Below are 25,117 nucleotides of genomic sequence, written 5' to 3' on the forward strand. Positions count from 1 at the left end.
TTTTTAACTAAAAAGACAATCATTATTATTTATATCTCATCCAGCCGCCTATCCATCTGTAAAGAAACTAGGAAATATAGCGATGGAGTCAAAACGTCCAATTTCATCAAAAAGTTACACATATGCAAAGAAACAAGAAGGAATGATCCATTAAAAAAAAAAAAGCAATCACAGAAACTGTTCCAGGCCAGGCACGGTGGCTCACGCCTGTAATCCCAGTACTTTGGGAGGCCAAGATGGGAAAGAAAATTGCTTGAACCCAGGAGGCGGAGGTTGCAGTGAGCCAAGATTGCGCCACTGGATTCCAGCCTGGGCTACAGAGCAAGACTCTGCCTCACAAAAAAAGAAAAAAGAAACTGTCCCTAAGGATGCCCAGACACTGACTGGACTGACTACATAAGAACTTTAAATCAGCTATTTTAAGTATGTTCTAAAGCTAAAGGAAACCATGTCTTAAAAACTGAAGGAAAGCAAGAGAACTCTGTTTCACCAAAAAGAGAATATTGATAAAGAGAATTTTTTTAAAAATCTAATAGAAATTATAGAATTGAAAAGTATAATAACTTAGATGAAAAGTTCACTAGAAGGGCTCAACAGCTTATTTGGGCAGGCAGAACAAAGAAACAGTGAACATGAAGATAGGTTAATTGAAATAGGTCAGTCTGAGGATCAGGAAAAAAAAGAAAGAATACAGAATCCCTTAAAACAGAACGTAAGAGATATATGGGAGGCTGAGGCAGGCAGATCACTTGAGCCCAGAAGTTCGAGACCAGCCTCAGCAACATGGCGAAATCCCATCTCTACAAAAAATACAAAAAAAGAAAAAAAAAATTAGCTGGGTGTGGTGGTGCACACCTGTGGTCCCAGCTACTCAGAAGGATGAAGTGGGAAGATCACTTAAGCCCATGAAGTGGAGGTTGCAGTGAGCTGAGATCACGCCACTGCACTCCAGCCTGGGCAACAGAGCGATGAGACTCTGTCTCAAAAAAAAAAAAAAAAGAAAAAGAAAAATTAAGATATTCCTAGATTAAGAAAAACTAAGAGAACTCACTGCTAGTAGACCTATCCTGTTAAAAAAATATGCTAAAGGGAGTCCATCATGCTGATATGAAAAAACACTAACTAGACGATACTCAAATCCACATGAATAAAGAACACTGGTAAAGGTAATTACAGTCAGGCATGATGGCTCATGCCTATAATCCCAACAGTTTCGGAGGCCAAGGTGGATCACTTGAGCCCAGAAGGTCAAGGCTGCTGGGAGCCATGATCATGCCACTGCATTCCAGTGTGGGCAAGAGAGCAAGACCTTGTCTCAAAAAAAAAAAAAAAAGAAAGTATGTAGGTAAATATTAAAAAGAGTATAAATGTATTTTTGTTTGTATTTCTTCTTTCTCCTACCTGAGTTAAATAACTGCATAAAGCAATCATTGTAAATCAGTGTTGATGAGCATACAATGTATAAAGATGTAATTGTGACAATAACAGCATAAAGGGGGTAGGACTACATAGGAGTAAAGTTTTCTACACTATTAAAATTAAGTTGATATTAATCTGAACTAGATTGTTACAAATTAAGATGTTAATTGTAATCCCAGGTCAACTACTACGAAAATATGTAACAAATGAAACATAAAGGAATTAAAATGGTACAATGAAAAGTATGTATTTAACACAAAAGGAGGCAGCAATGGAAGAACTGAAGAACGAAAAAGATGTATCAAAAACAAATAGCAATATGGCAGAAGTTCTTTCTTATCAGTAATATGTAAATAAATCAAACTCCTCAATTAAAAGATAGTTATTGGCAGACAGATTCAAAAAACAACAAGATGCAATTGTAGCCTGTCTATAGAGACTCACTTTAGATTCAAAGACAGAAATAAGCTGAAAGTAAAAAGATAGAAAAAGATATTCCAGGCTGGGCACAGTAGCTCACACCTGTAATCCCAGCACTTTGGGAGGCCAAGGTGGGTGGATTACAAGGTCAAGAGATGGAGACCACCCTGGCCAACATGGTGAAACCCTGTCTCTACTAAAAATACAAAAATTAGCCAGGCGTGGTGGCGCGAGCCTGTAGTCCCAGCTATTCAGGAGACTGAGGCAGGAAAATTGCTTGCACCCGGGAGGCGGAGATTGCAGTGAGCCAAGATCGTGCTACTACTGCACTCCAGCCTGGCGACAGAGCGAGACGAGGAAGGGAGGAAGGGAGGAAGGGAGGAAGGGAGGAAGGGAGGGAGGGAGGGAGGAAGGAAGGAAGGAAGAGAAAGAAAGAAAAAGAGATTTCATGCAAACAGTAACCAAAAGGGAACTAGAAAGTCTATGTTAGGCCAGGTGCGGTGGCTCATGTCTGTAATCCCAGCACTTTGGGAGACTGAGGCGGGTGGATCACCTGAGTTCAGGAGTTGGAGACCAGCCTGGCCAACACGGCAAAACTCTCTCTACTAAAAATACAAAAATCAGCCGGGCATGGTGGTGCATGCCTGTAGTCCCAGCTACTACGGGGGCTGAAGCTGGAGGATCGCTTGAACCTGGGAGACAGAGGCTGCAGTGAGCCGAGATTGTGCCACTGCACTCCAGCCTGGGCAACAGAGAGAGACTCTGTCTCAAAAAAAATAAAAATAAAAGAAAGTCTATGCTAATATCAAACAATGAAGACTATCTCTTAAATATTATATAATGATAAATGGGTAAATCCATCAACAAGATATAACAATTGTAAACATACACTGCACATAACAACAGAGCCTCCAAAAGATACAAAACAAAAACTGACAGAAGTGACAGGCGAAGAGGCAGTTCAATGATAAACGGAGACTCCCAATACTTCCCTTTCAATAATGGATAGACTAGAGAAAAGATCAACAATGAAAAAGAAGACTTGAACAACACTATAAAGCAACTAGATCTATCAGACATCTATAGAACACCCCACCCAAAGACAATGTAATACGAATCCATCTCAAGTGCACATGGAACAGTCTCAGGACAGATCATATGTTAGGCAATAAAAGATGCCTCAATAAACTTTAAAAGACTAAAATCATACAAAGTATGTTCTCTGATCACAATGAAATGAAACTGAAAATGAATAACAGACAAAATGTTGAAAACTTCAAAAATATGTAGATAATTAAGCAACACACTTGACAAACACTCAACAAAGTACTCAACAAACTGGGAACATAAGGAACATCCTTAAACTGATACAGTGTATCAATGAAAAACCCACAGTTGCCAGGCATGGTGGCTCATGCCCATAATCCCAGCATTTTGAGAGGCTGAAGCAGAAGCTTGAGCCCAGGAGCTCCAGACCAGCCTGGGCAACACAGGGAGACCCTGTCTCTACAAAGTATACAAAAATTAGCCAGGCATAGTGGCTCATGCCTGTAGACCCAGCTACTCAGGAGGCTAAAGTGGGAGTATCACATGAGCCTGGGAGGTCAAGGCTGCAGTGAGCCATGATTGCACCACTGCACTCCAGTCTGGGTGACAGAACGAGACCATGTCTCAAAAAAAAAAGAAAAAAAAAAAAAAAGAAAAGAAAGAAAAACCCACAGTTAACATTATACTAAATGGTAAAAGACTGGAAGCTTTCCTCCTAAGATAAGGAACAAGACAGGGAAGTCTGTTATTGCCACTTTCATTTAGCATTGTATGGGAAGTTCTAGCCTGGGCAATTAGGAATGAAAAATAAATAAATAAAAGATACCCATATAGGAAAAGAAGAGGTAAAACTATCTCTGTTTACAGACAGCGTGATCTTATATACAAAACTCAAAAGAATACACTAGAAAACTATGGGAACTAATAAGCAGTTCAGCAAAGTCACACAATATAAGGTGACAGAAAATAAGTTGTATATCTAAACACTAGGCAATTGTGAAAAACAATTGTGAAAAACAAATTTAAAAACAAATTTAAAAAACAATTTCATTTGCAACAGCACCTAAAAAAATAAATAGAAATAAATTTAACCAGGGAAGTGAAAGACTTGACACTGATAACTACAAATATTGTGCAAGAAATTAAAGACAAACTAAATAAGTGAAAAGACATCCTATTGTTAATGGATTGGAAGACTTAATATTTTTAAAACAGAAATACTACCCAAAATGTTTTACAAATTCAATGCAATCTCTATTAAAATTCCAATGGCCTTTTTTACAGAAATGGATCCTCAGTTTCATATGGAATTGCAAGGGACCCTGAAGAGCCAACAAATACTGGAAACAGCAAAGTCGAAGAATTCACACATCTCAATTTCAAAATGTACTACAAAGCTACAGTAATCAAAACAGCACATGGTACCTGGCATAAGGATAGCTATATCAACCATGAGAATCAAACAAAGAGTCCAGGCGAAAAAAACCCAGACATTTGTGGTCAACTGATTTTTCAACAAGGATATCAGGACCACTCAATCAGGAAATAATGGTCTCTTCAACACATGAGGATGGGACAACTAGATTACCACATGCAAAAAAGTGGACTCCCTCTGGCAGGGCGCAGTGGCTCACGCCTGTAATCCCAGCACTTTGGGAGGCCAAGGTGGGCGGATCACTTGAGGCCAGGAGTTCGAGACCAGCCTGGCCAATGTGGTGAAACCCCATCTCTAGTAAAAATACAAAAATTGGCTGGGTGTGGTAGCGCTCGCCTGTAATCCCAGCTACTCGGGAGGCCAAAGCATGAGAATCGCTTGAACCTGGGAGGCAGAGATTGCAGTAACCTGAGATTGTGCCACTGCATTCCAGCCTGAGCGACAGAGTGAGACTCTGTCTCAAAAACAAAACAAAACAAAACAAAACAAAAAAACATGGACCCCTGTCTCACACCACATAAAAATGTGGACCAACAACTGAATATAAGAACTAAAACCACAGAACTCTTAGAAGAAAGTATGGAATAAATCTTCATTCCTTGGATTTGGCAATGTAGACATGACACCAAAAGCCTGTGTAAGAAACAAACAAACAAAAAAAACAGATAAATTATACTGTAAAATTTAAACTTTTAATGCATCAAAAGTATATTATCAAGAAAGTGAAAAGACAACCCAGAAAACAGAAGTATTTGTAAATCATGTATCTGATAAACATTTAGTAACCAAACATACAAAGAACTCTTTCAATAACCAACAATACAATTCAAAAATGGACAAAGGATTTCAGTAGATATTTCCACAAAGAGAATATACAAACGGCCAATGAGCACATGAAAAGATGTTCAACATCTTAGCCACCAGGGAAATGAAAATCTAACCCTCAACATGATACCACTTCACACCAAGATAGCTAAAATTTAAAAAAGCAAATGGCAAGTATTGGCAAAGATGTAGAGAAATTGGAGAACTGGATTATAAAATGGTGCAGTCGCTTTGGGAAACAATTTGGCAGTTCCTCAAACTGTTCAACAAGAGTTACCACATGAGCTGTTTTCTAACAACACTTCTGACACCACATGTGGAAGTGTTTTTCCATACCAATACAGTTCTCCAACTTTCCAGACACCAACTGAGTGCCCTATAATTCAATTCTGACACTAACTGCCCAGAGTTTATGTCAGACTCCACAGGCTTAGTTCCACAAGACTACCCTCACTTCAGTTACCAGCCACAAGCTGCACATTGCCACCTGTACTTCTGACCAAATAGCTATAAATAGGGGTTCCCACAACGCCCTCCTCATGTTCAATAATTTGCAAGAATGGCTCACCGAAACTCAGGGAAACACTTTACTTATGCCTATCAGTTTATTATAAAGAATATAAATAAACCACCAAATCAAAAGGCACAAGGGTGAGGCCAAGATGGGTTCCAAGTATAGGAGTTTCTGTCCCATGAAGTTGAAGCAACACCTTCCCAGCATAAGGATGCATTCACCAACCCAGAATCTCTCTGAAAACCACTGTTTAGAAGATTTTATGGAGGTCCCATTTCACAGGCATGATTGATTACATCACTGGCCACTGATAACTGATCTCAATACCCAGTCCTCACCACCACCCCCTCACCCATCCAGGGGTGGGGCTGCAAGTTCCAACTCTCTAATCAACACAGTTGGTTCTTCTGGCAACCAGCTTCCATCCTGAAGTTGTCTAGGGGCCTACCAAGAATCACTTTATTAGCATAAATTCAGATGTGACTGAAAGAGACTTATGAATACCAAAATATGCTCTAATACCTCTATTACTCAGGGAGTTCCAAGGATCTTTGAAGTTCTAGGCTAGGAACCAGAGACCAAGACCAAATATATATTTCTTATTGTATAACATCACACCCAGCAATTCTACTCCTAGGTATATACACAAGAAATGAAAACATATGCCCGCACAAAAACTTGTACATGAATATTCACACCAGCATTATTCACAATAGTCAAGAAGGAGAAACGACTTAGATGTTCAACTAATAAATGGATAAATGAAATGTGGTATATCCAGATAAGAGAGTACTGTTTTGCAATAAAAAATATGAAGTGCTAATATATCCTACAATATGGATGAACCTTGAAAACATTAAGTGAAGGAAAGCAGTTGCAAAAGATGATATATATGGTTTCATTTATGTGAAATATCCAGAATATCTGAAATATCAAGAGATACAGAAGTAGATTAATGAGGGCAGGGGAAATAGTGAGTGACTACTGCTAATGGGGAGCAGGTTTTTTTGGGGGAGTAATGAAAATGTTCTAAAATTGACTGTGGTGATGGCTGTACAACTCTGTATATACAGACTGTCCCCAACATACAATGTTTCAACTTGGGATTTTTCAACTTTACATGGTATCCATAAAATCATTCTGTTTTTCACTTTCAGTATTCAATAAATTACATGAGATATTCCACACTTTATTATAAAATAAACTTTGTGTTAGAGGATTTTGTAGGCTAATGTAAGTGTTCTGAGCATGTTTACAGTAGGCGAGGCTAAGCTATGATGTTAGGTGCATTAAATGCATTTTCCACTTACAATATTTTCGAATTGCTATAGGTTTATCAGGATGTAACTGTGTCGTAAGTAGAGAAAAGTAGAGAAGCATCTGCACTAAAAACCAATGAGGCTGCGCGTGGTGGCTCATTGAGCCCAGCACTTTGGGAAGCCGAGAGAGGTGGATCACTTGAGCCCAGGAGTTTGAGACCAGCCTGGGCAATATGGCAAAACCCCGTCTCCACAAAAAAAACACAAAAAATTAGCCAGGCATAGTGGCACACACCCGTAGTCCCAGCTACTCAGGAGGCTGAAGTTGGAGGATCATCTACCTGAGCCTGGGAAGTCAAGCTGCAATAAGCTGTGGCTGCACCACTGCACTCCAGCATGGGTGACGGAGAGTGACTCTGTCTCAAAAAAAAAAAAAAAAAAAAAAATTAAGTCACACGGACCAATGAATAAATACATGCTACATACCAATGAATTGTATAATTTAAAGGGGTGAATTTTATGGATACATGAATTATATTTCAATAAAGCTGTTTTAAAAAAGAAAAGCAGGTTCAAGTCTTTGTCATGTTAAAAATCTCTGTTAACCCTTTATCACCCTCTGCTACCATCTCTTTCTATTCTCCCCTTCATGGCTAAAATTGATTTATTTGTTATAATCTACATATGCTTTTCCACTCTCTAACCTCAACTCCTCAACTCAATGAAACCTACCTCATCCCCCAACCATTCTATCAAAACTGTTCTCACACAGTTATCAAATTGAATAACCTCCTCAATACCAAATCAATAGACTCTTAATAACTTCTTTCGCTCAACTTTTCAAAGCATTTGAAGTATGGCTTTCCTTTTTTTAGGCCAGGGTCCCACTCTGTCACCCATGCTGCAATGCAGTGGCACAATCACAGCTCACTGCAGCCGCAACCTCCCAGGATCAAGCGATCATCCCACCTCAGCCTCCTCAGTAGCTGGGACCACAGGTGTGCACCACCACAGCCAGCTAATTGCTTTTTTTTTTTTTTTTTTTTTGCAGAGACGCCAGTCTCCCTATGTTGCCCAGGCTGGTCTCAAACTCTTTGGCTCAAGCAATCCTCCCACCTCAGCTTCCCAAAGTGCTGGGAGGACAGGTGTGAGCCACTGTGCCTGAGGCTTTCCTTTTTTAAAAAAAAAAAAATTAATTTATATTTTTTCTTTAGAGTTGATTGTGAAGTATAACTTCCTTTAAAAATGATCCCAGCCCAATGCAGTGGCTCACACCTGTAATCCTAGCACTTGAGAGGCCAAGGCAGGCAGATCGCTTGAGCCCAGGAGTTCAAGACCAGCCTGGGCAACATGGCAAAACCCCATCCCTACCAAAGATACAAAAATTAGCCAGGTGTGGTGGTATGTGTCTGCAGTCCCAGCTACTTGAGTGGCTGAGGTAGGAGGATGGCTTGAGCCCAGGAGGTGGAGGTTGTAGTGAGCTGTGATGGTGCCAGATCCCACTTTGGCTTCTATGACATTTTCTCATGATTTCTCTACATCTCCAAACACTTAGGAATTTCCTTTCCCAGCTCTTCTTCTATCTGGCTTTAAATGTTCTCCAAGGCCTATTTCCAGAACTATTTTATGTTAACAAACTCTTCTTATTTGGTGTTATCTAAATCAAAGAATTCAGATACCACTCATAATATAGCCTGTTTTACTGTACTCCAAATCCACATTCACAGTTCCATAGCAGATGATTCCACCTGGATGTTTCACAGATAACTTCCACTCAATATGTTCAGAAGCTAAAATACTGTTTCTCCTCAAATGTGCTTCTCTTCCTGAATTCCCCATCTCAGTATATTTTACCACTGTCTCTTCAATCGCCCAAGTTAAAATCCAAGTCATCTTATTCTATTATTTTTCCCTCACTCCCCATATCCAATTGTTGCTGAATCCTATGAATTCTACTTTCTAAATATTTCTATTACCCTCCTCCTCCATAACCCCTCTAACATTGCCTTAGTTTGGACCCTTATTTCTCACCTCGATTAGTGCAAAAACCTCCTAAACAGTCTTTCTACATCCATTCTTACCTTCTCTCCATCCCTTCTGAAATCCTTACTCTACAATTCCAGAATAATCTTTCTAAAATAAAAATCTTGGCCGGACATGGTGGCTTACACCTGTAATCCCAGCACTTTAGGAGGCCGAGGGCGGTGGACTGCCTGAACTCAAAGTTTAAGACCAGCCTGGGCAACACAGCAAAACTCCATCTCTACAAAAAAAAAAAAATACAAAAAAATTAGCCAGGTGTGGTGGCGTTCACCTGTGGTCCCAGCTACTCGTGAGGCTGAGGTGGGAGGATGGCTGGAGCCCGGGAAGTCGAGGCTGTAGTGAGCCATGATGGAGTGCGGTGAGTGCCACTTCATTTCAGCCTGGGTGACACAGTGAGACCTTATCTCAAAAAAGTAAAAAAAAAAAAGAAAAATCATATCATGTCTCTCTGTTCATTAAAATACATAAACCCTATTGTTATCTGCAGGAAAAAATGGTAAGGTCCTTGGAATGGCACGCAATACTTTTGAGGATACCTGCAACCTCATCTTCTGCTACTTATCACCACAACTAATGCTACAGCTACAGAAAACAAATTCCCATTCTCTTCCATATTCTGTGCTGACTGCACCCCTGGCCCGCGCGTGCCTTTCCGCCTGCCGCGCCCCAGGACACCCCAGCTCTGGGCGTCACCAGGGAGCTGCTTGCCCTGACCAAGGCCGGCGGCAAACCCTTCTGCGCCTGAGGCAGGCTGGCCTCTAGCTCAGTAGGAAACCCGCGCTCAGGCGGACAGCGCCGACTGTTTTTACTGAGTTTCCAGACGAAGACTAGCCCAGCTACCGCGAAGCTGCCAATCCACCGGAGAGGGGGCTTCTGAACCCGTACTCCTGGGAACGTCGACAAGCACGGCACTACTACACCGAGGCCTCCACCGCCTGGGCCTGAGCACGGCCGGGCCACTCCCAAACTCGGGACGCAGGAGAGGCTCTCGGAGAAGAAGAGGCCACCGTGAAGCACACAGTTTACGTCAAAAGTTTACATGGAGAAGGCGGTTCCGTTCTGAAGTGTGGTCTGCTGTCCTTTTGGGCGTGAGGCACGTGGTGTTCGCTGTGAAGCCTCCTGGGCCTGTTGGTCCTCCGATTTCATCCTCAGGACATAATGCTAACCAACAGTACTTGCACTGAGTTGACACTCGTGCACTCTTGACTCCAGATGTTTTTTAAAATGTATGTTCACACCAATAATTGCCTACTTCAGAGGCTAATACGACAAAACCAATAAAACTGAGTGATGGTGTCTGTATTGGAAAAAAAAAAAAAAAGTGTTCCATGTTCTTTCTCACCTACGTTTCTGCCCACCCTTCCCTCTAAAAGTTCCTTCCCCATCCCTGCCCCAGCCCCCCAATTTCTGCATTAGTCATGACTAAGCCTTCTTTAAGCTTAAGGACATAAAATATACAGTACCTAATACAGTGCCTGACCTATAGCAGAGGGTTAAAAATGGGCTGAGCTGGCTTAGGTCTCTTCTTTGTCCTCTCAATGACTCCTATTTGCTTATAAAATAAAATTGTAATTATTCTGATGGTCTGCAAGATCCATAATTTGGTCTCTGCCTATCTCCCCAGTTTCAGGTCTTGCCACCACCCTGTATTATACTTGCTATTTTTGCAGATGCTACTCTCTAATTTTAGACTCCCATGCTTTTTCTCATACTGCTCCTGGATCTACCTAAATGCCCATTCTTTCTATGCCTGTACACTCCTGATTTTCATCACCTTCTACATAGTTTTTCCTTACAGTTTCCCTCTTCTTCAGCTCTTTTCTTCACTTTAAGAAATTGACCACTATCTCCTTTGTACATCCACTGTACCCGCATATGTTCTTCAATCAAAACAATCTTGTACTTGTTGACAGTTAAAGTAAGAGATAAGGTTCAACTACCCTGAAGGCAGGAACATCGCCTTCTGTATCTTTAAGTCCTCTTCACCTGGTCACAGTACTTTCTACATAGTAATTCCTGTATTCTAAATAATCTGCATTTTTCCTTGTACCCTCTTATACAAACTAACATAAGTTTCTATCAGGGATCTTTCAAAACAGAAACAATATTCTTTTGGGTTACATGCTGGGCTCGATCTCTTCTTGCCAAGCAAACAACTATGCAAATATAACTGTACAAATTAAAGTTATTATGCACTTTCTGATACCACTTTCCTATTCTAAATTAGGGGAGAAATAGTCCGGATAAGATCCATAATTAGAAACAATATCTTGAAGAGAAAGCAAACTAAGTTGTATTACATTGTTTCGAGATACCTTGTTTAAAGAGTCACTTCTCAAAAGCTACTACTGTTGGCAGGGCGCGGTGGCGCACGCCTGTAATCCCAGCGCTTTGGGAGGCCTAGGCGGGCAGATCACCTGAGGTCGGGAGTTCAAGACCAGCCTGACCAACATGGAGAAAATGTCTCTACTAAAAATATAAAATTAGCCGGGCGTGATGGCGCATGCCTGTAATCCCCTCAGGAGGCTGAGGCAGCAGAATCGTTTGAACCCAGGAGGCAGAGGCTGTGGTGAGCTGAGATCATGCCATTGCACTCCAACCTGGGCAACAAGAGCGAAACTCTGTCTCAAAAAATAAAAAATTTAAAAAAAAAAAGCTACTGTTAACCTACCCCACTTGGATCTACCAGATACTTTGAATGAGAGGTGGAAACCACTCTACTGACCTCCTTCCTACCCCTACTACCGCCACTCCAGCTTACAGTAATTATTTTCACAAAGACAGAAAGGTGTTATCAAATAACCACAATAACTCTAAAAACAGAAAGTGAGGTGATCTTTCTTATTCACAGTCCCACTTATTCATTTAGAAATGCTGAGCACCAAAACAAAACCTTATCACAAGTTCAGTATTTCGTTAATAACTGCCAAGTATAATGGAATACTCCCCAAAGTACTGCAGCATTAGAACATGACCACTCCACTAAATTAAAAATTCAGCGAAAGCTTTTCTAACAAGCCTGGATGGAGCACTAACTCAACGGCCAAACGGCTGCACTTCCTGTACATGCACGTTCAAAACACCTCGAATTAACATGCTAGGGACCTTGAAGAACTGTACTAGGCCTTGCTCAAGAGGAAGGCTTTGTAATACTGAATCCCAAAACTTGAAACAGCAGAATTACTTCAGGGAAGACGGAGGTGTTAAATATTCTGTAAAACCTGTTTCACTCTCACAACGATCAGTTTTAAAAAAAAGAGGGAGAACACTGACCTCATTAAGAGCATTCTGACAACACACATAGTTGAACATGAGTTGTGAAAAGAATTTTCAACTTCAGATCTGTCCGTCCATTCCCACTGAAACCTGAAGGAAGGATCGCAGCACCCAAAGGCGCCCACTGCTCAGTGCCAGCGGCGGGCGACACCAGGAGCCTGTCCTGGTCCCTTGGGTAAGCCCCGGAGCCTGGCCACTATGCCGGGAACGATCCACCAACCGTGAGGGCTGGGTCCCCTAGCCTCTGTCCAGGCGCCCCCCAAGAGCTTCCCCGAGGCCTGGGGACTCCTAACTCTCCACCCCCGGCCCCCGAGAGCACCACAAACGAGGACGCCACGAAGGGAGGCCCGTCGGCCAGTGGGAGGGACGCACGGCCAAGGGGGGCGAAAACTGGGGCGAAGCTTTCCGGGGAGGAACCCACGCAGGGGGCAGCCACGCCCCCCACCCCCAACTTCAAACCCGAGCGCTGCGAGCACCGAGTCCCACACGCTGCCTGACAGACGCGGGCGCGAGGCCGGCGCGGGAGAGGGTTCCTCGGGCACTCCAGGGGTATCGCCGCGACCCTAGCACGCGACCGCTCCCTGCGACTGACCTGTGCCTGCCGCCGCGCGACCGTCCGCCCCGCCGCAGCCTCCGCCTCCTCGCGCTCACGCTGCCGCCGCAGCCACCGGAGCCGCCTCCTGCGCTGCGCCCCAGGCCGGCCTCGGGCGCCCCATTCCCACCCCGCCCAACCTCCGCCTGTTTACAATGATTGGGACGGAACGGGACGAGGCGGTCCAGCGCGCACGCGCATTCCCTCCTCCCGCCGCAGCCGGCTTCCCGGATCCTCCTCTCCGCTCAGACGGCTGAAGCCGTCAAGGGCAGGCGACCTGGGCTCTCGCGCGGGGCGCACTGGGAGGCGTAGTTCACAAGGCCCCGGCGTCCAGCCAGTCCGAAGGCCTCTCGCCAAGGAAGCAAACTACAACACCCAGGAGGCACCGCGCCTCCTTCGTCCCCAGGCTCGCTGAGGAGATTGAAGAAGAGCGCGAGAGAACGCGCCAAGCGCCAGTGCTCTGCAGGCGCCTGCGCAGTCGGTGGCCTTGCGGGTTTCGGGGACGGACGGCTTACCACGGTGTGGTGCTGGCGAAGGTGGCTCGCGGGCATCTCCTGCAACGGCCTTGAGGATGGAAAGGGCTTTCCTCTCCACGCTCTGGCCAGCCTGCGCCTCAGCTCCCGAAGTTGAGAGCTTTCCTTGCGCCAGCGTGCTTTAGTCGTTCCAACCTGTTAAACCAGACTGGGGGCCGCCCGGCTTGCCGCTGGGTGGGGCGGCTGCCCCGCCTTCGACTGGGTGTGGGATTGGAGGAAAGAGCGCCGTGGGCCTGTAGGGATAGGCGGGAATAAACCTCTGTCGGGAACATCCACGGAATTCCTGAAGCGGATGTGGGCTTCTGCAGGGCTTCAGCGCGCCCCCGGCTCAGCAGTTACCGAGCAGCCCCCGAGGAAAGCTGCCCAGTCCGTGTTTGGCTGGCAGTAGAGATAACTGAATTTCTTCGAGAAGCCTTTCACCCAGGCTTGTTGAGTTGCTCTGCTAATGCGTAGCGAAGGCTGGAAACGGCTTCAGCAGTCTTCGTGTTTTCTGAAATGTGGCAGTTTATTAGGGGAGAGGAGGGACTTGGAATAGACGACCCTCCCTGTCACTCGCATTCCTACGTGCAGCACTCTGTGGCACTTCGTTGCCCGTTTAGATTGGCCGCTGCTATCCATCTTGCTCTCTGCTCCCACATCAGCTTTCCTCAGAGCGGGCGGTAAATTTGTCCCAGTACTCTGCGCTCCCTACTCAGTAAAGTTCAACCCCTGGGGCCTTAGATTCATTCAGGGGCCTCCCACGAGTGGATACGGGATGGTCTGAAGTAGCCATTGGTCTTTGACTTTCGGAAAAGCCTTCTCGTGGCTCCTCTCGCAGTAGAACAGTCTCCTCTGACCACTGGGTTGGGCAGGTGAGCATGGCAGTGACAATTCTCTGCCTGTGACAGCACTGATTCGGCCAAGGGGCAGGCACTGATCCACGCTGGGCCTTATGGAGGCCTTGCCTGAAGCTGCTATGTGGATGCAGGAGGGGAGCAGAGGGAGTTTTCTACTGAGGCAATTGCTGATGGACGTGTTTCTTGCAACATCGAGTGGCCTAGCCAAAGGTGAGGGCGTGAAAGAGAAGAAAGGAGAAATGGAAAGGGAGAAAGAGCTGGCAGAATGTAGACCGTGGTTTCATTTGGAGGGCATGGTTTGTGGAGTTCTTTAAGTGCTGTGAGCATGTGAGCCTAAGTGGGTGAGCCCACTCATTCATTGATTTATTATTTGGAGCCAATATGTGTGGATATAGAATGTATTTGTTGGCTGCCACTTGAGCATTTATTCCTTCCATTTAAGCCAGGCAACATAACCATTCCCTTTAGCAGCAGAGATGGTCACAAGCCCAGTCAGAAACAATGAACCCACAAAGACTGGGGCTGAGGCTTCCAGTAAACTGTAGCTTCGTTGCTCCTCTAGCATGGTGTAAGTATATGATGCCTGGAAATGTGGCAACCGTTTTCCTCCTATAAGGGGAAACCCTAGAGGGATGGGAGTTTAGAGGGAGGGCAACAAGTAGAGCCTGGGGTTGAAGTCAGTACTGTCAAATGAATGCGGGAAAGATGGAGAAGAACCTTGTGTTTGTTGGCATGATTTGAGCTGCAGTATCAAACCTCACCTGTTTGATTCTATGGACTATCCCATAGACTATTCGGGATTGTGAGCAAGGCCATCTTACAGACTATCCAGAATTGTGAACCACAAATTTCCTGTATTGTTTAAGCCAGTTCATATTAAAATTCTAAAAGTCCTAACTAATTCAGTTGGATTTCTTTTACATGACTCTGAAAGGTCTTAACTAATACAGGTTCCTACGTAAAAAACTGTGGAAGGGACTTTTAGCTATGGCTGTGTGGCATAGTCAGCAATTCTCTGCACACAAAACCAGTATAAAATTGGATAAATTGGCAAAAACAACCATTTCAGAGCACTGGAAATCAAACAAATACGGAAAACAATTTGAGAAACATCTATTCTTCAAAAACAGCTAGCAGGGACAGTAGATGTCTGTGGCCTTCTGGCCTGAGGCTGCTTCTCTCCCACCCTGTTGCACCAGAGCTGCAGTTTTGCCAGTGTGGGTAGGAATAGCCAAGAAAACTAGCAGCTTTGCTGCCAGAGGGATGGACTCAGTTTGGGGCGGGTGATCAAAAACCCAAGGCTTTGCCAACTAAAAGTGACAAACTCATATGGAAATGAACAGGGCAAACCCACAGCTGTGCTTACCTGAGGTTACAGTCCCAGGTGGGGCAAATGGCAAGCCAGTCAAAAATATAACAGGGAGATTTTAGAAATAAGAGTCATTGAAGAGTTATGGTCACACCACCGCACTCCAGCCTGTACTTTTCAACTCTAGAAATATCATCCTTTTTTATAGAGTCTACTTCCCCACAGAAATACTCTATTTGTTAATTACATCTCCACACATCTCTGACTGATTGGGAAACTATGCATCTGCCTGGGGTTGACCCAAGAGACCTGTTAAGTAAAAGCCAAGGGAGACTTGAGAACTGGTGGCAACTGTGAATGTATTCCTTAATCCACACACGGATCCATTAGCAGAGGGAGGAAGACTCCCAAATCAAGGTGTTTGAGTGCAACCACTGCCAAATCATTGACTAGCCACAGCTATGCAAACACAGGGACAAAGCCCAGAAAGTCAGGGTAAATATAAAAATGTGAATTGAAAAACAGAGCAAAGATACCAGCAGCCACAGGCCATATAGAGACAGATTTTAAATCTGTGTAAATCCAGGAAGATAAAACAACAACAACAACAAAACTAAGAAAAATAAAACATCTAGAATTGCTGCAATATATGAAATATCTGCTTTTCAACCAACAATCATGGTTTATGCAAAGAAACAGTAAAGTGTCACCCACTCTGAGGAAGAAAATAGCAACCAATAGAAACAGACCCATTGGGCTCAAATACTGGATTCAGAAGCAAACTCTTGAAAGTAGGTCTTATAATTATGTTTTAAAAATTAAACATTTTTCAAAGAATTAAAGGAAAATATAATGATAATTCTTTAACATATAAAGGATATCAATAGGGAAATGATTCTATAAAAATGAAATTTCTAGAGTTGAAAAATATAGAAGAGAAATATAAATTGTATTACAAAATCTCAGTGAAAGATTTGAGATGGCAAAAAAAGTGTACTTGAAGATAGAGAAATTATCGTATTCAAAAAACAGAAAAATGAAGTAAAAGAAGAGATATAATGACACATCCATAAAAAAGAGGATATTTTTAGCAATAAGCCAGACTGAAGGACATAGACTGTAGCTTTAAATAGAAAAAGAAAAAACAGGGAATGGAAACTAGTACAACCACTATGGAAAACAGTATGGAGTTTCCTTAAACAACTAAAAGTAGAACTACCATTTGATCCAGCAATCCCACTACTGGGTATCTATGCAAAGGAAAAGAAGTCATTATATGAAAAACATATGCACACACATGTTTATAGCAGCACAATTTGCAATTCAAAAGATATAGAACCAACCTGGGTGTCCATCAACCAATGAGTGGGTAAAGAAAATGTGATATATATATATATATATACCATGAAATACTACACAGCCGTAAAAAGGAATGAAATAGTCTTTTGCAGCAACTTGGGTGAAGCTGGAGGCCATTATTCTAAATGGAGCAACTCAGGAATGGAAAACCAAATACCGTGTGTTCTCACTTATACGTGGGAGCTAAGCTATGAGAATGCAAAGGCATAAGAATGATATAGTGGACTTTGGGGACTTGGGGCAGGGCAGGGAAAAAGGATAGGAGGAGGGTGAAGGATAAAAGACTACGTATTGGGTACAGTGTACACTGCTCAGGATACAGGTGCACAAAAATGTCAGAAATTACCACTAGAGAACTTACCCGTGTAACTAAAAACCACCTGTACCCCCAAAACTATTGAAATAAAATAAAAATTATTAAAAAAGAATACCTACATAAAGAAAACATGCAAACAAACAAAAATCTTAAAATTTTACCTGCATATAGATAACCATTAATAATAGCTTGGTATATCTCTCAGCCTTTGGGGTGTGTATGTATATTTTTGAGCATAACATTTTATTTTACTTCATTTGCTAAAACTAATGAAACCTGAATTTGGATTATTGAGACAAAAATCATACCACAGAAAAGCACTAATTTTATTAAATTAAATATTGGAAGGGTTGGGTTTTTTTTTCTTTTTTAGTGTTTTAGGTTTTTTGTTTGTTTTGTCTTGCTATATGATGTTCAGGAACTACCATTCAATGAATTTGACAGATAAAGTTTGAACATATTGGTAGGGAAATAAGCCAATGATTTGAATTACTTATCTATACAGAAGAAATAGTTTTAAGATTTAAGACCATATGAAATAAACTGGGTTAAACTAGGAAAAAAATGGTATTAATGAGAGAAAGAGCATGGTAGCACTTTTTATATTAGAGATCATAGGTAAATATCAGCTGTTATAATTTTTATTAAATATCAAACATCAACCGGGCATGGGCGGCTCACGCCTGTAATCCCAGCACTTTGGGAGGCCAAGGCAGACAGATCACCTGGGGTCAGGAGTTCAAGATCAGCCTGACCAACATGGAGACACCCCGTCTCTAACCCCGTCTCTGTATTTGTATTCTCTAAAAAATACAAAATTAGCCGGGCATGGTGGCGCATGCCTGTATTCCAGCTACTCAGGAGGCTGAGGCAGGAGAATTGCTTGAACCCAGGAGGTGGAGGTTGCGGTGAACTGAGATCGTGCCATTGCACTCCAGCATGGGCAACAAGAGCAAAACTCCACCTCAAAAAAAAAAAAAAAATCAAACATCATTTTACCGGAGAATGAAACAAATTATTACATAATAGAGAATCATGAACCAAAATCAACAGTATTTACCTAATAAAGCTCTGGTTGACAGTTAAAATAATAATAAGAGAAAGAAAGAAGAGCCTCAGAGACCTGTAAAATTATGTCAGATATCCCAACAAACATGAAATGAGAGTTCCAGAAAGATAGTAGAGGGAGAAAAGAGGGCTAGAATTTTTTGAAATAATAATGCTAAAAAGTCCCCAAATTTGATTTAAAAAAAAACCCTACAAATACAAGAAGTTCTAATGAACACAAAGTAAGATAAACACAAAGAAAACTGCACCTAGATACAGCATAGTCAAACTGCTGAAAGCCAAGAACAAAAGAAAATCCTGAAAGTGGCAAAAGAAAAATGAGTCATTAGGGGAAGAACAATGTGACATAGAGCTGACTTCTCATCAGCAACACAAGAGCTCATAAGGCATTGGAATGATATATTTAAGGTGTTAAGTGAAGGGGAAACTTTCAACCAAGAATTCTGTATCTAGTGAAACTATCCTTCAAAAAGGAAAGTGAAATAAAGACATTCCCAGAAAAACAAACCTGAGAGAATTTGTTAGTAGCAAACCTGCCCTCCAAGAAATATTAAAGGAAGTTCTTCAGAGTGAAAAGAAATTGCAGGAGAGTATAACTCTGATATGTAGAAAGGAATGAAGATGAGAAATTTTTAAAATATGTTAAAAAATATAAAAAGGCTATACACACAATTTTCTTAATTTCTTTTAAAAATATGATTAAAGCAATAATTTTATACTATATTGTTGATGTTATATAAATGGAATATGTATGACAGTGATAGCACAAAATAAGGAGGAGGAAATGGTACTATATCAGAGCAAATTGACTGTAGTTTACTGAAATTAAGTTAGTATTAGCCTGAAAGAGATTGTGTTAAGTTAAAGATACATGTCTTGGTTCATTTGGTGCAACTATAACAAAATAGTACAGATTGGATAATTTATAATAAGTGGAAATTATTCTCACAGTTCTGGCATCTGGGAAGTCCAAGATCAAGGTGCCAGTATCAGTCAAGGGCTTTCTAATTGCATCATCACATGACAGATGGCAGAAGAGCAAGATAGAAGAGAGACCTTGCCCTTCGACTTCTAGCTCTTTTATAAGGGTCCTGAAACCACTTTTGCAAAAAATTATAGCAGTGAGAAAATTATGACTGCGAAAGAGATCTGACCTAACCAATTCCATCTTGCCTTTAACCTCCAAACTGCCCCTGATTATTCCTGGGCATGAGCTAAGCTAACTTTGGGAGAAATTTAGTTTATAGTTTAAATGATAATAGCCCCTTCCAAAACTAAATTGCCTTTGTAAAACTAATAAAAATCCACCAGGTTAGGAGGATAAGAGGAGCCTAAATTCTGCTAAGATATACACATAGTTAAGTGATTACCAGCCATTATTCTGGAGGTCACAAGACTTACAGCTTCCCCAATTACTAGAACCTAAGATCAGCCTTTTGAGATGTCTTTTCAGGCTTTTGCATTTCTGATGACTGGATGGCCTCATCTGAACCAGTGGCTCTTCTAAGGCCTCCACCCAAAACTGGACTCAGCACTTGAGGACCATTTTCCACATCCCTACAATTGCATCCCCAACCAGTTAGCAACACCCATTCTCTAGCCACTGCCTGTCAAACTATCCTTGAAAAACCCTAGACTCTGAATTTAGGAGGGGGGGGGGGCAGATTTCAGTAATGATAAAACTCTGGTCTCCTGTTTAGCCAAATCGATGTATATTAAATTCTGCATTGCAATTCCCCTATCTTGTTAAATAGGCTCTATCTTGGCAGTGGGCACAATGACTCCTTTGAACAGTTATAGCCCTCATCTTATCCATGAGGGGCTCCACCTTCTTGACTTAATTACCTTTTTTTTTTTTTTTTTTTTGAGACAGAGTCTCATTCTGTCACCCAGGCTGGTGTGCAGTGGCTGCTCATTGCAGCCTCTGCCTCCCAGGTTCAAGCAATTCTCATGCCTCAGCCTCCCGAGTAGCTGGGATTACAGGTGCACACCACCACGTCCAGCTAATTTTTGTGGTTTTTTTTTTTTTTTTTTTAGTAGAGACAGGGTTTTACCATGTTGGCCAGGCTGGTCTTGAACTCCTTACCTCAAGTGATCTGCCTGCCTCGGCCTCCCAAAGTCCTGGGATTACAGATATGCGCCACCACACCCAACCTCTTAATTACCTCTTAATACTATCACCTTGGGAATTAGGTTTTAACTACAAATTTTGGAGGAGACACAAACATTCAAACCATAGTATACATTGTATTCCTTAGAATAACCAATAAAAAAGTAATTTAAAATAATTTAGGTGAAATAAATAAGTGTAAAACTGTATTAAGTAAAATTAAGTAATTTTTTAATGAGATGATGTCTTATTCTGCCACCCAGGCTGGAGTACAGGGGCACAGACATAGCTCACTGTAACGTTGAACTTCTGGGCTCAAGCAATCCTGCCACCTCAACATTATGAGTAGCTAGGACCACAAGTATGCACCACCATATCCAGCTAATTTTTAAATTATTTCAGAGATTGGGTCTTACTATGTTACCCAGGCTGGTCTTGAACTCTTGGCCTCAAGTGATCCTTCCACCTCAGCCTTGTGAGTAGCTGGGATTACAGGCAAATTAAGTAAAACTAAAATGTTAAAAATATAGCTAAGAAATCAACAAAGGAATTAAAATTGTACACTAATCTGGGCACAGTGGTGTGTGGCTGTAGTCGTAGCTACTCGGGAGGCTGAGGCAGGAGGATCACTTGAGCCTAGGTGTTTGAGGCCAGCCTGGGCAATCTGGGCAATATACAAAATCCCAACTCCAAACAAACAAACAAACAAACCAGAAAAGGAGGAACAGAGGAACTCAACAACAACAAAAAACAAGCAATTCAATTAAAAAACAGACAAAGGACATGAATAGACATTTCTCCAAAGAATATATACAAATGATAAATAAACATATGAAAAGATGCTCAACATTATTAGTCATTAGGGAAATGCAATTCAAAACCACAATGACATACCACTGTATACTCATTAGGATGGCTACTATTTAAAAACAAAACAAAACAAAACAAAACAAAAAACAGAAAATACGAGTGTTGCCAAGGATGTGGAAAAATTGGGAACTCTGTGCACTTCTGGAGAGAATCTGAAATGGTGCAGCTGCTATAGAAGACAGTATAATGGTTCCTTTAAAAATTAAAAATAGAATTAGCATGTGATCCAGGCATTCCATTTCTGGGCTTATGCCCAAAAGAATTTAAATGAGGAACTTGAAGAAATATTTGTACACCCACGTTCATAGCAATATTATTTGCAATAGTCAAAATATGGAAGTAACCCATGTCCATTAGTGAATAAATGGGTAAGTAAAATGTGGTCCATAGATACAAAAGAATATTATTCAGCCTTAAAAAGAAGGAAATTCTGACACATGCTACAGTATGGATGGGCTTTGAGGGCATTATGTTTAGTGAAATAAGCCAGTCACAAAATGACAAATACTTTATGATTACACTTATATAAGGCTCCTAGAGAAGTCAAATTCATAGAGATGGAAAGTAGAATGGTGGTTACCTGGGGCTGTGCACAGGAGAGAATTGGAAATTATTATTTAATGTGTATAAAGTTTCCATTTTGCAAGAAAAGAGAGATGAATGGTTGCACAACAATGTGAATGTTCTTTATGACTCTGAACTGTACACTTTAAAATGGTTAAGATGGTAAATTTTATGTTATGTGTATTATGCCACAATCAAAAACAATAATAATAAAAAGGAGGAAAAAAGAAACAAGAAAGATAAGGCATACAGAAAACAAACTTCAAATAGCAAGCGTAAATCAAACTATGTCAGTAATTACATTAAATGTAAATGGACTAAACCCTGAAATCAAAAGGAAAAGACTGCCAAGCTGGATTAAAAACCAAAAGCAAGTCCCGCTATAGATTGTCTGAAAGAGACATACTCTAGATTTAAAGACACTTATCATTTGAAAGAAATAAGATGGAAACAGATATACCATGCAAGTAGTGATCACAAGAAAGTTGAATCAGCTGTTAACACCACACAAAATATACTTCAAGACAAGGAATATTACAAGAGAGAAAGAGGGGCATTTCATAATGATAAAAGGGTAAATACATCAGGAAGAGATAAAAATTGTAAATATACATGCATCTAATGTCATATGTGGCATAAGAATTTTATCTGAATAATGCTGTTATCTAAAAAACAGATATAAGAGTTGACTAAAATATTTTAAAGATATCCCCATCCTTGAAAGAATAAAGTATAAGACTCCATAAGGCCTGTTGCCTATATCCTTAGTACTGGTACCTGAGGCCTCTTCCCTAAACAGTTCGATGGGTCAAAACACTGTTACATAATTGAAATTTTCTATTTTGTATATTTAAAAGATATGATATTTAGAACTCATTACAAAAACAATGTCAGAACTGTATGAGTTTGCCTTTGCTCTTTGTAATAATTCACCTCACAACATATTAGCCTTAAACAACTGTTCTTCTGCTGGTCTTGCCTATGATCACTCAGTTGTAGCCAGTTGGTGGTTTCAGTGGGGGCTAAGCTTAGCTGAGGCACCTAGGATGGCTGATCCACTCTCAGCAATGGTCTCTCAATAGCCCACATTTCAATTGGATTTCCATCATTTTCTTCTGAAAGAGTCACACAAGCACTTTTCAAGCTCCTGTTTGCATGTTATTTACTAATATCTTACTGACCAAAACAAGTCACATGCCAAGCCCTCAGATTCAAGGGATGGAGAAATAGACTGTCTCTAGGTGGAAGATGCTGAAAATAGTTAGTGGCCATTCATTTGGAGTCTATGACAAGAACTCTTCAATATCCTTGGCTTCTCAAGGAATTATATCTTCCAAGGATCCATAAATTACTATGAATTGACAGCTTTGGCTGAGCCAGCTGTCTTTTAGGGTAGTTGGCTAGGACTGTGGAAGTGCAAGAACAAAAATCAGAAGTGTGTTCACCATTCTATCTCTGATGACTGGTAGAATGCCTGGCATGTAATAGATGCTTAATAAATTTTTGTGTAATAAAGCTGTTAGACATCTTTCAGAATAAAGTGGAAATCTGTGTTAGCCCATTTTGCGTTGCTGTAAAGGAAGGCCCAAGACTAGGTAATTTATAAATAAAAGGGATTTATTTAGTTCACAGTTCTGCAGGCTGTACAGGAAACATGCTACCAGCATCTGCTTCTGGTGAGGACCTCAGGAAGCTTTTACTCCTGGTAGAAGATGAAGGTGGAGTAGTCATGTCACATGGCAAGAGAGGGAGCAAGAGAAAGGGGAGGAGGTGCAGGCTCTTTTAAACAAACAGCTCTCCTGTGAACTCAGAGCAAGATCTCTCATCCCCAAGGGGAGGGCACCAAGCCATTCATGAGGGATCCACCTCTATGACCCAAACACCTCCCACTAGGTTCACCTCCAACACTGGGGATCACATTTCAACATGCGATTTTGAGGGGGCAAACATTGAAACTATATCAAAATCAAATTCAAACTCATTTTTTAAAATAAGGAGAATTTACTGGTACACCTAACCAGGAAATGTAAGACACTGACTCCAGTTGCTTCTAGGGTTTCAAATGCCATCACCAGGACTCTCCCTTATTAACTTTAGATTCCTCTTTCTTTGGGTTGGATTCATTTTCTGGTAGACTTTCTCAATGTAGTGACAAAGATATCACCAAGTTTATTCTTGGGTGTTGTACCCTGTAACTGTATATATCTTCTTTCTCTGTTTAAAATAATAACATCTACTATTTCTGAAATGACTATTCTGTGTCAAGCACTGTACATTTAACTTAAATATATATTTATTTTTTGTTAAATATTTATATGACATAGTGGCTGAAGTCATGGACCCTGGAGCCGGTCTGTCTGGATTTAACCCTATATCCATACAAATTCCAGATTATACCGAATAATTTTAGCTAACACTGTAGAATAGTTTATCCTTATATTTGAATTATGGCTATGTTTGAATGTTCCTTGCAATCCTTCAAATTAACAACAAAGCTATACTAAACGATCTGACTCAAAATTTGGCAGTGAGGGATTGCGTGGTGGTGGTGCTGTTGGAAAGCTATTTTGTGCCTCCACACTTCTGCTAAATTCATTTTTCTTTCTCATTCCCTCCTGAGGTTGAGATAGTATTACTTCTAAATTCCCCCCTTTCTTCTGAGTTTTTGATATAACTTATCTACCCCCTCCTCAAAAGAAAGCATGCTAAGTCCTTTTGGTAGCTGAGCTTGCTCTTTCTTGGGTTTTTTTGGAGATAGGTTCTTGCTCTGTCCCCCAGGCTGGAGTGCAGTGGCACAATCATAGTTCACTTTAACCTCAAACTCCTGGGCCCAACGAATCTTCCTGATAGCTCACTTTAACCTCGAACTCCTGGGCCCAACAAATCTTCCTGCCTCAACTTCCCAAGTAGCTGGGACTACAGGTGTGTGCTACCATGCCCAGCTAATTTTTTAATGTTTTGTAGAGACGGGGGTCTTACTACGTTGCTCAGGCTGGTCTCAAACTCCTGGCCTCAAGCAATTCTCCCGCCTAGGACTCTCAAAGTGCTGGGATTACAGGTGTGAGCCACTGTGCTCAGCTGACTTTTTTTTTTCTACCTCCGTTATAGACTAAATATAGAAGAAAATATAGAAACATTATCATGTTGACTGATTTGTTGAAAGTGGATGAATACTTCCCTCCCTCCAGTCCCATCCAAATCCTAAATGCTTTCCAGGAGTAAATAAACCAAAAAGCTTATTCAGATAAGAAATTTTACCTTATAAGCATCTATCCAGTATAGCAAAGTTATCTGAATTTTCCATCATATGTTGTGAAGGCAA

The 25,117-nt window shown here is 41.4% G+C and overlaps 1 protein-coding gene across 5 annotated transcripts in view; it reads right to left on the reverse strand.

The window, feature by feature from the left end:
* The window catches only part of RALBP1 (ralA binding protein 1), a 62,808-nt gene extending 49,244 nt beyond the window's left edge, over positions 1 to 13,564 (reverse strand). Inside the window, exons 1-2 of one of the 5 annotated variants that reach the window (XM_055368639.2) lie at positions 12,831 to 13,011; positions 7,261 to 7,335 (exon numbers count right to left, since the gene is read on the reverse strand). The gene's annotated coding sequence lies outside the window, so the exon portion shown is untranslated. The other 4 variants (XM_055368641.2, XM_055368640.2, XM_004059177.5 and 1 more) reach the window with 4 other exon arrangements.
* Positions 13,565 to 25,117: the final 11,553 nt, after the last annotated feature.

This window comes from Gorilla gorilla, chromosome 17, assembly GCF_029281585.2.
Source record: "Gorilla gorilla gorilla isolate KB3781 chromosome 17, NHGRI_mGorGor1-v2.1_pri, whole genome shotgun sequence".
Lineage (NCBI taxonomy): Eukaryota > Metazoa > Chordata > Mammalia > Primates > Hominidae > Gorilla > Gorilla gorilla.